The sequence below is a fragment of the Phalacrocorax aristotelis genome, chromosome 8, assembly GCF_949628215.1.
Source record: "Phalacrocorax aristotelis chromosome 8, bGulAri2.1, whole genome shotgun sequence".
NCBI lineage: Eukaryota > Metazoa > Chordata > Aves > Suliformes > Phalacrocoracidae > Phalacrocorax > Phalacrocorax aristotelis.
In genome coordinates, this window is record NC_134283.1 from 22,977,573 (window position 1) to 22,990,407 (window position 12,835).

The 12,835-nt window shown below is 54.1% G+C and overlaps 2 pseudogenes; one reads left to right on the forward strand and one right to left on the reverse strand.

Annotated features, from left to right (window-relative positions):
* The first annotated feature begins 2,016 nt into the window (after positions 1-2,016).
* LOC142060750 (C-signal-like) lies at positions 2,017-7,955 on the forward strand (annotated as a pseudogene).
* A 683-nt stretch (positions 7,956-8,638) lies between these two features.
* LOC142061286 (uncharacterized) lies at positions 8,639-10,781 on the reverse strand (annotated as a pseudogene).
* Between the last annotated feature and the right edge of the window lie 2,054 nt (positions 10,782-12,835).

Below are 12,835 nucleotides of genomic sequence, written 5' to 3' on the forward strand. Positions count from 1 at the left end.
GCAGGGAAGGGAGTTGGACTCGATGATCCTTGTGCGTCCCTTCCAGCTCAGGACATTCTGTGATTATATGTGAGGGAGAGGGAGTTGGCTGGGGATGGTGGGCGAGGAGGCTGCTGGAGCAGTGACTAAAGTCCTGCCAGCTTCCCTGCTGGGGGATGTAATGGCTGCAAGGCCTTTGCATGGGTCTGAGGGGGCAAGGAAGCGGCTAAGAGATAAACATGGTCCGGCCATGCAGTTGGATAGTTGGCAGGGTGGGGGCATGCAGTCCAAGGCCAAGAGGTACGGCACGTACACAGGAGAGGTGCCATGCTGACAAAAAATTCACTGTGAGCACAGTCAAGCATTGAAACGGGGATCCAGGGAGACTGCAGGGTCCCTGGAGGTTTTTGAGGTCTGGTTCAAGCCCTGGGCAACCTGATCTGAAGTCACTGCTGACCCTGCTCCTCCTGATGGGGCTTGGAACAGAGTCCTCCCAGGCCATCTCCAACCTGAATGGGCTCAAGGTGCCTCTACAGCATTGGGATCTTATAGATCTCATATCTTCCCCAGAGCATCCCTCCTAGTCCCATACTCATGAGCCATAAGCATGTCTGTGCTGCTGTCCTTGGCCTCAGTTGCCATGGTTTTGCCATTTCCAAAAGCTGCTTGCTGCTTACCTTCACCAGCTCAGTGCTGTCCTGGGGCCATTCCCACCATTCCTGGTCCTGCAGCCCTTTTCACTTGTGTCTGTTCTTTCCTTCCCAAGAAGCCTGGAAGAAAAAGAGGAAGCAGAGGAAACTCCAGTCCTGTTGGTTCCTGATGGGAGCTCTACTCTGGATGCTGCTGGCAGATAGCCAGGAGCAAGGCAAGTCTGTGTAGCGCAATTGCTTGTGTGGGTGATTACAACCTCAAAAATGCCTGCTACAGTGGGTCTGAGTCTAACACCATCCAAATCCACACCCAGCACGCTTACCTTTCATGGGGGCCATAGTACATCCACCAAGATGGAAGGAAACATAATGGCTTCCTCCTCTCCATGCTCTCTGTCACCTGAAAGCACATCTTCCAAACTTGCAACCCCTTCACCATCTCCCAGCTGCTGGCTCATGTATTTCTTTGGTGATTGCCAGACCTGGAACCACTCAAATACTTGGAGAATAGTCAGCTCTGTCCCCTCCGCCAGGCTGGACGAGGCTGGGCAGGAGGTGTGTCCCTTTAGGCACATCCAGATGTGACGGACCCATCCCCGCTACTTTCCTCTTTTTATTTTCTCCCCCACCTTAAATTCAGGTTGCCCCAATTCTTCCCTTTCAGCTGAGGCTTTTTACATGGCAGCTTTTTGTTTCTTTTAGCACCTTGCTCACTTCTGCCTCCTAAAAATCCATGACCACAGGCTGGTCTGGGCTGCAGGAGCTTTGCAGGCACCTCTTGGCCTGATAAGCAACCAGCATTGTCTTCCATCAAGGAGAATGGTGATGCTGTGAGCTGGGTGTCCCAGCAGCGGGTGGACAGGGCTGCAGCGTGCTCTGAGTGAAAGCATTGTCATGAGTTGAGCTTGCAGTGTTAGACATGCCCTCTCTGCACTTCCCAGGCTGGGCTTTGGATTAGCATTCCTGGGTTCAACCATCCCAAATTCACCCCCCAAACTGGGAGATCACTGGTCACAGCCAGATTTGAACCTGTTTTCCTTTTCCTGGTGATGTTTCCAAGTGTTCTTCCAAGCTCGTGGTAGAGGTCACCCTTCTCCTGCAGTTACAGGGACTCTGGGAGTTGGGGCTTTAGAGTGAAGCAGTGGGGAACTGGGTAATACAGGAAAAATGCAGCCCCATGTGCCGAAATGATGGGGAGCCATCCTGGGGTGGCATCCACCCTGGGACCCTGGCTCTGCCTGGGCAGGTGAGGGCCAGGGCTGCTGCCAGCACCATCTCCATCGCCATGGGTGCCCAGACCCACATCCTGGGCTGTGCCTGGTTCCACTTCACACTGAGCAGGCAGTAGTCCTGCCGTGTTTCACCACCTGGCACGGAGGCCATGGAGATGGCTGCACTGGCTCAGAGCGTCCTACTGACAGGGTCCAACCGGGGCATTGGGCTGGAGCTCGTGAGGCAGCTCACCACCAGCCTCTGGCCCCTCCAGCACATCTTTGCCACCTGCTGTGACCCCGAGGGTCTGAGAGGAAAGGTCAGTGCAAGTGCAGAGCACAGGGATGGTCCCGAGCCAGGCAGGCAAAGGGAATTTGTGGTCCCAGCAGCTCTGCCGGCTCTCTGCTGGATCTGGCCCTGACTGGATGGTCTGGCAGTGGAGGCAGGAGTGCTCCAGCAGGGTCTCATAACCCTCCAGCCCTGTGGTTATGGCAGTGCCTGACCCAGCAGGTGGAATGAGGCTGGAGCGGCAGACGTAGTGCCTATGTCCTCGGCACTCGCTCCTGCCTGTGCCAATGGCCAGCCAACCCATTCTCCATGCTGGGGTCACCCAGGACGGGGGGCAGTACCTGAGCCCAGTGGCACCCCTTTTCCTGCCAGCTGCAGGGATGCCACCATGCCCCATCCACTGGGAACAGCCCCGCACACCTTCCCTAGAAAAAACAAAGTCACCCTGTCCCAGCTCCAGCTGGGGTTACCTGGGAGCAGGGGTAGGAGACCTGGCTGTGCAGCTGGTGACTCCTGATCTCCTCCCTTGCTCTACGACTTTGTTTCTAGGCCCTGCAAAAATTAGCTGCCCAGCACCCCAGCATCAAACTGGTCCATTTAGGTATGGAGCAATCTCCCTCCTTGCATCCAGCATTGCTTCTAAGCCCTCTGCTCACTTCAGGGACGGGACCGAGGGCAGCTTTGTTGGGCAGCCTGCCTTAAAGCTGGCAGCCAGGCAGCTCCAGCCCTGCCAGGCAGGGAGGGATGGGCACACATCCAGACAGACTTCCCTCTCCAAGCAGACCTGTCCTCTGGCTGGAAGTGGCCAAACTGGCTTTGGAGGCAGGCAGAGATGCGTCTGGATGCCTCAGCTGCGCAAGTTTCATGGGAAAGGCACAACCTCTGTTCCCAAAAATGCGAAACAGCATGCCCAAGTTTTCAGCTGTGATATGCAGGTTCGAAAGGCAAAACAAGGTAGGGCATAGCAGGCAAATTTATTGGATGGTTCCTAAGAAGGAGGGTTGGTTTGGGGTCTGTTTGGAGGTGGCCATAGTCAGCATTTCCTTTGCTGCTGATAAAAAGGGAGAAAAATAGGCAAAAAGGATGCATATGAGAAATCTGGCCTTGTGGTAGTGGTGGTATCCAAGGTTGATGCTCAGACCTGGAGGCATGCTCCAGTTCTGGATGTCCAACAGCCTGGACTGGGAGGATATCCTTTCCCAGTTCCTGTGGAGGCAGGCCAGATTCAGTGGCCTTTGTCAGCAGTGCTGGTGAGCAGCAGGAGAAGGTGGCAAACAGACCTGGACAACACAGGGACTTGGAGGAGAAAAGGGAGAGCAGCCAGGGCATCACTTGGTGCTGCCAAAGTTGGGGTATTCACAGGCAGGAAGCTTCCAGGGTGCTAGGCAGGGATGGGTGCTCGCTGGAGAGGACAGCATGGGGTGAAGCATGCGGAGATAAGGAGCACCAGGCTGAGGAACATGGTTTCCTGCAGATGTGTCTTGAGGCAGACAGTGATGTCTGAGAGAGCAGGGGTGCTTGCAGTCTCTCTTTTTTTAAAGAAGGGTTGGTAAAAAACCCATCCAGACCCAAAAGAGGTGCTTTAAGGAAGGGTTTGCACCAGAATTGCCATCACCATTGTAAGTAAGGTGGGAAGCAACCAGAGCTTCTAAATAAGTTTGAGTCTTTCCTTGAAGCCAATAATAATAAAACTGAATCAAGGCGATGCAAAGACTATGTCAGTTTCTACCTACCTATTTATTTGTTAAAAATCACATAAAAAGTTCAAGTAAATTTTTAGCATTTCTTGGCAAAGAAGTCATTCCTGAAGTGAGGCTTTACTAAAAAGAGGCAGCAAATCTCTTTCTTACTATTGAATAGATTATTAAAGTAGAACACCTTCTCTGTGATAAAATAGCATCTTTAAATTTACTCGCGACCCCCAACCAGCAGTACATGATGGGAAAAGCATGCTTACTTTGCTCACCAGCATGGCAAACATAAAAAGGGACATCTCAAGGGGCTGGCTGCTAAATAAACAACCTTTACTAAAACACATACACCCCAAAACCCAGACTATCGACAAAGTCCCAAAATAAGCTAAAAAGCTATGAAAAATACAATGGCACCAAGGTATTTTTAAAAAGGAGAATCTGCTTCAGGCTGTCTTTCTCCATCTTAAGGAAAGGTTAGCTTCAAACCAGTAACAGGAATGCACTATTCAGAAGGGAAAGGTAGCAGTTAACTCCAAAATGCATAAAACCTGTTGCTTCCTTTCATTATCTCTTTTGTCCTTTTCTATCCTTATGCTCTTATTTTTTTCAAGGAGACAAGAGTTTGTTCCTTCAACAAATGTGTCTGGCCTAGCACTAGAAACTGGTGGCCTGACATGCCTGGCCCCTTGGAGCAATGACTTGGCTAGTCCAAACAGAGCAATTAATCATTCACCAAAGTGACTAAAAGATCCCTCACATGTAGTGGAGTGATGAACTTGAACTCTGTCCAGTCATTATCCAAAGAGAAGTCACTAAAAAGCACCCCATGATACGTCCTGCAGCTGGCCATGCACGTCCTCTCGAATCCCAAGGCTCCACCCCCTCATGCATGGCAGCCCCACAGCAGATTATCTCATCAAATTGCCCCAAAATGTTATCATGACTCCTCTACGAAGATCTGTGCTGCAAGGTGGCAAGATGGTACAAGTCCTGGGCCACTCAAATACTTGCTTATCACCATATGGCCACTAGACTAGTTATAAATGCCAGCATAAAGGATTGTTCTGCTGCTCATCAGTGTATGAAATACTCCGAGAAGAGAATCTTCAGCCTTACAAACCTTTGCTAAGTCAGTCTTGTTGAAGCATGAGAACAGAAACACAGTGTGGGACAAAGTATTGCAAAAAAGAAATCTAGCTCTGCGATCCCCCCTACCCAGCAGACTCTCCAGATTAGCACCTGCAAAAAATGGGTGCAGAAACATGTGTGGGGAGCAAAGGCACACTCCAACATGCCCGTATGCATGAACGTTCATGGTTCTTAAGGCCTTGGTGGTGTATTTGGGATATTAAAAGGCAATATATGAAGTTTAATGTTAGCCTAACTGTCCCATTTCAGATCCTGAAGGTGTTTAGATAATAACCCCTTTTAAATCAACAATGGACGCTTCAGTGGGGCAAGCACCCGGTAGGGGATGCACATCCTAACAAGCAAACCCAAAAGCTGAACATAAAAAATACTACTCCTATCGCTTTAGCCAAAAAATCCTGCCATTAAATCATGGCAGATTTTCAAAGAGATACCAATATTTAAGTGACAAAAAAGGCACTGGAAATTCTTAGCCCTGTTAGCACAATTTCAGGGAGGTCAGTTTTTTCTGGTTCCTTGAGAGGGGTTGTCCCCACAGCCTGGCTGGAGCCTCTGTAGAGATGGGGAGGTTCAGACTCAGAGCCTACAAACAAATACTGCGGGTTATATCCCAAATCTTTTATTACCTGTACTGACCTCAGCTCATCTGTCAGCTCCAAATCCACCTTGGTAACAATGTGAAGCAAAAAAAATCTCAGCACAAGAAAAAGAAAAGAACAAATGAAGGATTTTTGCATACAAATGGCTGTAAAGCTATGGGAAGTTGTGCTGTGGAAGATCAGTTTAAGCACAAATTGTTAAAAAGGCAAAGATAGCTCTAAATGCTCAGTCAGAATGGATATCAACCAGAAAAGGTCTTCACGTAATTCAACAACAACATGAGTGCGTCTCCCCAATGTTAACAGGCCCTATAGCTGCTGTGCAATACGGAAGGACTCAAGAGTGTAGTTGAGTTGTTTCCTCAAAGATTGTGTCTCCATAAAATGTGCCCATCCGACTGCATGGGCTCCTGGTAGAAATAAAACTGGGATCCTCAGTGTGCAAAGACCAAGCATCCCTTGTGCAATCAATTCCTTGAATACAGAAAGCAAATAGAGCTAAGTTCTTCTTAACAGTAGCCTCCATATGACCAAAAAGGAGCAGAACTGTGGTTTAATTCAACTAAGGCTGCAAAACCAAGAGGTGAGGACAAACTACTGCTCATTTTGATGTGTTTAACACCCTGACCTGCTAAACCTGGTCCTTTCTTTTTGCATAATGCTGGTTTAAAGAGAGCCATTCCAGCCACAACTCGCTTTCCAGTGGATGCTGTGTGACCCGCTTGAGCTCTCCTCCACTTTGTTTTTTGCCTCAGCAGAAAGAGTGAACTTGCCCAGCATCCAAGGGGCTGTATGGGCTGTGGGGTCTCATCTGAAGGACCAGGGCTTGAACCTGCTCATCAACAACACAGGCATCAGCTTGCACGCCATGCTGCGCTCCCTGGATTCACAGGAGATGCTCTCTGTGTTTGTTACCTATGTGGTTGGGCCACTCTAGGTCACCAAGGTACTTGTGGACCTTTCGGGTTTCTCCTGCTTGGGGAGGTGTTCCCCAAAGCAAAGCTGCCCTCAGCTGGGTGGGTTCTGGCTCTCTTGAAAGAGACAGACTGGTGGGGGCAAGACCAGGACCACAGGTCTCCTCTGCCCAGCCAGAGGAGCTGGGAGGCAGCTCAGCCCAGCCCCAGCATCTCCCATGCTTCGCTTCTCCCCAGCTGGAGCTCCTGCTTGCCCCATGCTGGCTGTGCCAGCTCACTCCTTCCCTGGGGAAGGGAAAGGCTGGAGCTAGTCCTGTCCTCAGGGCATCCTCCTCATCCACTGCCCTTCTGCCACGGGTGTCTGTCCAGCTGCTTGTCCACAGTCTGCAACAGAGACCTCCAGGGCAGTCCTCAAGCTTGTGGCCTGTCATGTATTAACAGAGTGCCGGTGTCTTTGTAAGGAATTTCTGCCACTCCTGGAGAAGGAATCGAAGGGCACAGGGAAGGAGGGGCTGAGCTGCACCAGGGCTGCCGTCATAAATGTCTCCACTAAGCTGGGATCCATCGGGCTGTGTCTTGGGGTGCCAGAGCCTCCCACGTACCCGTACCATGCCAGCCAGGTGAGGTGCCAGAGGAGGTGCTGGAGATGCTCTGCTGTGCACCGTGCCCATAGAGGGGAGCCCATGGGGGTACCCACCTGCCCAAGGCCACCCACCCCCTGCCTGGTTCTCCCAAGTGTAAGCACAGAGATGGAAACCAGCAGCATGTGGGACTGAGACTTTCAGGAGGGTTGTGCTGATATTTTACCCTAGGGAAACATCCCATTTCTGACCTCCACAGCCATTTTCCGGCTGGGAAACATGCCCCCTCCTGCCTGCCTGTGCCCCGAGTTGTGCTGGCATGGTGGTGCCTCTTCCAGGCTGCCCAGAACATGGTGACAAGGTGCATGGCTGCAGAGCTCCAAGACAAGGGCATCTTGTGCATGGCCATCCATCCTGGCTGGGTGAAGACTGATATGGGGACGGAGAAGGCACTGGGCTGTGCAGGGGAAGGTCAGCAGGACCCCCGCTGTAGCCCCACCTCTCAGGGAGGGCAGGGGCACTTGGGGCACAAGATGTTGTGTGATGCTGTGGGCTGCCAGGACCATCTGCTGGGGTGGAACAGGCAGGGAGCAGGCAGCAAGCTGTCACGTGCCAAGTGCAGAGAGCAGGGCAGGCAGCAGTAAGGAAAAATGCCCCCATGAACACCCTGGGTGCTGCTGCCCAGGCCGTGCACCCTCTGGTCTGCCCAAGCCTGGCTTCTTTCTGTGCCAGCCTCAGCCCATGGCACTGACACTGTGCCTTGTCTCTTCTGCAGGCACTGCTGACAGTGGAGCACAGTGTGAGGGGCATCCTGACCATGCTGGCCAGCCTCTCGCAGGACACCTCTGGAGCCTTCCTGGACTGGGAAGGGAACAGCCTGCCCTGGTGATGGACAGGCAAATGGCACCTCTTGCCCGTGCTGCAGCCGCCCACTTGCTGGCTCACCCCTCTGCATGGTCACCCTGCTTGCCCTCAGCCTCTTCTGACTGCCAGGGAGAGGGGAAGGGCACAGGAAGCAACTTCTCTCCCCCTTCCTCACCCCGTGCACAGCCCTGCATCTCCCTTGTACACCTCACCTCCACAAATGCCAGGAGCTGATGCCTCTCTGCTCCATCTCCACACCACGAGCCTCAAACCTCCTGGCTGAGCTTGGCACCCACGCCCCATGTACTGTGTGAGTGCTGTGTGTCTGTCTGTCCTGCCGACAACCAACTGAGAGGAGAGGGCAGCCAGTCCCTGCAACCCTCAGCCCTTCGGGCAGCCCAGGCTGAGCGCAGCCCTGGGGTTGCCCTGCAGTCAGGCAGGGGGAAAGCCAGCCTTGTGGGTGCTTGGGATGTTCGCCAGCCCTGCAGATGCTCAGGAGATCTCTCTCCTCCCAGGAGACGGGCTCTGCCCCAGCTCTGGTGCCTCCTGGAGGGGACATAGGGCAGTCGTGGTGCCATGGGACCCATGGGCTGTCACTTGTGCAGATCCCAGAGACAGTGTGGACTGTGTGGGTGGCTGTGGGTACCGCCACACCCTAGGATAAGGAGCAGGAATGCACAGCAGAGCTGGTGGTTCTTGGGCAGATATTTACTGAGGACTTGGGGCAGGTGGGAACAGTGGCACAGGGCCCCTCTGCTGGGAGGCTGGGCTGGCATCCCACCAGGCCACGACCTTCTCTTCCCAGTCCGGGAAGGTGCAGGTGTCCTTCTTGGAGAGGGAGGACAGCACTTTCAGCATCCCTTGCACGCTGGTGTCCACTATCACAGGGGGCTGCAGGGGCAGAGGGGGAGAGGCAACCTGTGCCCAAAGCCTGGCTAAGGTGCTACCCTGGAGCAGCTGGGGCCAGGGCAAGGAGCTGGTCAGGGGTAAGGGGAAAGCTGCTAGCCCTGGGCAGAGGGGATAGGGGCACCAGCCACGTGGGGCCGGGGCAGGGGGAGCTGCCCAGGCAGCGATGGGGCAGGCGGGGAGGCCGTGCTCAGGGGCTCAGGGCAGCAACTCCCTCCCATGGAAAATCAGCACAGGGGCTCAGATGGACCCACCGTGGTGAAACTCCTACCGTGTCTGGCTGAGCTCCCCATGTTGGTGGGCACACAGCCAGGGTGGAGAGCAGCACAGAGGATGCCATGTTCCTGGTACCCCAGGGACTGGCACTTGGTCAGCATGTTCAGAGCAGCCTATGGGGAGACAGGGCGGGGATGGCAGTGGGAGGGGAAGGGTGGCTGCAAGGGGACAAGTGCAGACCCCATGGCTGGGCCAGGCAGGGCAGGGCAAATCTATGCTCAGTATGGCATGGCTGTACCTTGCTGCAGTGGTTCAAGACAGCTTGCATCAGATCCCAAACAGAGGGAGAAGCGATGGAGCCTGCAGAGCTGGACACGTTGATGATGGCTGCTTCAGCTCAGCGCTAAGCCCAGGCTCCCCTGGGCCGCCTTCTTCAGCAAGGGATGCCTGCAAGGAGAAAGAAGAGATGAGGCACACCTGGATGTGGCACAGGCGAGAGGACCAGGTTTTTCCACAGCAGGCAACATTGACACCAGTACTGCAGCATCCTCCCTTGTCTTCCCACTGTCCCAGCCCAGGAGGTTCCAGCTCCTGAACTCCAGCCCATGGCTCCATGAGCTTCTTGTCAGGCAAGAGCCCATCCGCGCTGCAGCAGAGGCAGGGCCCCTCTCCCACTGGCCCTTCATGCCCCCCAGGACAACTCAGCTCAGGTGAGGGTCTCACCTGGCTCAGCAGCAGGGGCCTAACTGTGTTGATGGTATAAACCTGGGACATGTCCTCCAGCATCTCGGTATCAGGTGAGTTCAATGTGGCAATTGCAGCATTGTTGATGAGGACATTCAGCCCCAAGCCCCCAGGTGCTCCCCGATTCTGGCTGCAGCCACCTTGATGCTGGTGGGGTCGGTAACTTCTGCAGAGCCGGCACAGGGGAGGTCAGCAGACCCATGGTGGCTCACCCCACATGGTGCCGGGGAATGGGAACTCCCTGTGTCTCCCCAGGGACATGCCCTTGGGGCTGGCTGTGAGCAGCAAGAGGGATGGCAGCGCTTGGTGTCCCCACAGGCACTGACCTGTCAGCACAGCTCCTGGCACTGGGCTACCAGGGTGAGCGCAGCACCTGGGCACATGCCAGGAGAACTGGGGTGACAGACCCCCACCTCGGAGTACCTACTGAGTGGGACGATGACCAGGTTGGGGTGTCTGGAGGCCGAATTCTGTAACTCCATCAAGAGAGGGGACTGCATGGGCATGGTGACACTGGACTGGCTACACAGAGGCTCAGCCTTTCCCAGGCAAATCCTGCTCTGTGCCTGCACTGCCTCACCCCCACCACACTGCTCTGTCTGCCCTGCTCCCGTCAGATGGGGCTCTGTGCCTCCAGCACACACCACGTGCTACTGTCCCTTCCGCACATCCCATGCACAGCTGGTCCCACAGCCATCCTAACCCAGCTGCTCTGTGCTGCAGGCACCTGGATGCAGCTTGAGCCCTTTGCAAACCTCCTCCCTGCACCAACCTGCTGCCCTGGCACCAAGTGCTCCCATCCCCCAGCACAACCCACTGCATCCCAGCCCAGCCTCGCCTGTGCTCATTGTCTCTTGGGGTCTTGACAAGCTGCAAAGACCCACTTGGGTGGGTTTGGCATCCCCAGGAACTGCTGGACGAGCCCCAGGCTGATTCCCTGGTTGGCCTCAGTCACCAGAAGGGAGTGGACATGAAGCCCTGCCATGCTGCTCTGTCTGCCACTGCACTCCTGTCACCCTGATTCTGCAGGTGCCTTTTGCTACTCAGTTATCTCCCATTTCCCCCTGAGGGCTTGCATCAGTTGCTGGCTCTAGCAAATTCTCTGCCTTCCCCCACATCTCCTGGCTGTGGCCCATAGCCACGATCCAGCCTTCCTGTCAGCCAAGGAATGATGCAAGGGGAGCCGAGTGTCCTGCCCAGGCAGGGAATGCCCTGGGCTGGATGTCTGGAAAACTGCTCTTTGTACTTTCCCTGCTCTATTGTTTTCCAGTGCATTCCTGGTTTTCGATGGTTTTCCGGGCGTGCGTTCCTGTGCTGAGATATCCTCTCCCACTGCCACCCCCCGTCATGGGACACAAGGCTCTGTCCCTCCCCTTGCCCAAGGTCAGGCAGGCAAGGGTAGACTCGCTGATCCTGCACAGTGCAGTTTGTTGGCCTTAATTTGTGCATTTGGGTCAGGGATGGAGCAGCTGGGACAGGTGAGTGTCCCTTGGCCACCACAACAGGCTGGAAAACCTAGAAATCCTCCAGGACCACTTGGAAACCCTCCAGTGCTACCCAGAGCAACCCCCTCCTAAGAGTCTGCTCTAACACCAGCTATAGTATTTAAGTTGTACATGTGATAGAAGGTTAAAATTCAGTTTTGTCCCCTGGGTATAACTGGTGTAGCCAGGAATCAGGGCTGTGCCTGGATGCACACACAGCACATGATGGACATCCAGTCTCAGGGTGATCCAGGTACTCCCCAGCTTGTTCCTGCAACAGCAAGGCACTGGACCGACTGATGGACTGAACTCCCAGCTGCCTTCCAAAGAAAACCCTGACCGGTGGATACGGGAGCTTTGGGACAGGCCTGAAGATCCCCCAGGAGCTCCTGCTGTGCCTCAAGTCAGTGGAGAAGCACCACCTGCATGTCTCCATGTGCTGATGAACACACTGTGGGGAGGATCTGGGCATCCCATGGCCTCCCCAGGTTGGTCCTGCAGCGTTGACCAAACTGTTGCACAGACAATTTGTAATAGCAGAACATATATGTAAGATAGTTAGGAGATGTTTTGTAGGTAGTTTAAGATAATTAATAACAACAGATCAGGCAGGTGATTATGCAGGACCAGGTGGGTGAAAGCTTGGGGAATCTCACCTGCTCCAGCTGGAGAAGCTGCTACAAGGACCTTTGCAACTCGACAGTAACCGTCTGGTTTAAGAGATTTGATCCACGCATGTACAGCCTTATGTATAGGTCCCAATAAATTAGCTTTTTTCTTTAAAAACAAACCCTGCAGTCTACTCTTCTGTGTAGCACTCATCAGTCTTGTTGTGGCATTTTACCACACTCACTCAAGCCCACCAATGCAGCCACAGTCTCTGGCCTGGGGATGAAAAGACGCTGGCTGGACCGAGCTACGACTTACATGGCTTGATTTCATCCCTGACCTGCACAAGAGGAGGTGTTTGCCATCCCTTCAGCATGTGCCTGTACATTTCCTGGTTTGCTTGCTGGATTTGAGCAGATAAGCAGCTTTAATGCCTCAAGAGGAGGCAAAGTGTACACAAGCCCATTGTGGAAGGATGCTTCTTCCCATGGGCAACCACCAGTGGAGAACCTGGCGTCGATTGGAGCTATTGGGGTCAAAACCAAAGGAAACAACACGAAAACAAAGTAGAGTTTCAGCGATGCTTTGTCATTACGTGTGAACCACTGAATGGGAAGTGGTAACAGAAAGTCGGCCAAACAATGAGGAAAAGCGTGTGAGTGCTCAGGAAAAGCCTGGAGGGGAGAAAGGAGCCTGGAGTGGGCTGTGGCTGTGGCCAGGGATGCAGATGGGGAAGGGGTTGGGAATGTGGATGGGGACAGGGATGGAGATCAGCTGGGGATGGGGTTGAGGCTCGGGATGCGGATGGGGACGAGGTTGGGGATGTGGATGGGTATGGGATTGGGGATGCGAATGGGAACGGGGACGAGACTGGGGCCGGGGCCGCGCTCCGCCAGCCGCTCCGCCCCGGATCCTGGCCATCCCGTCCCCGTTTCCTCTTCCTGTG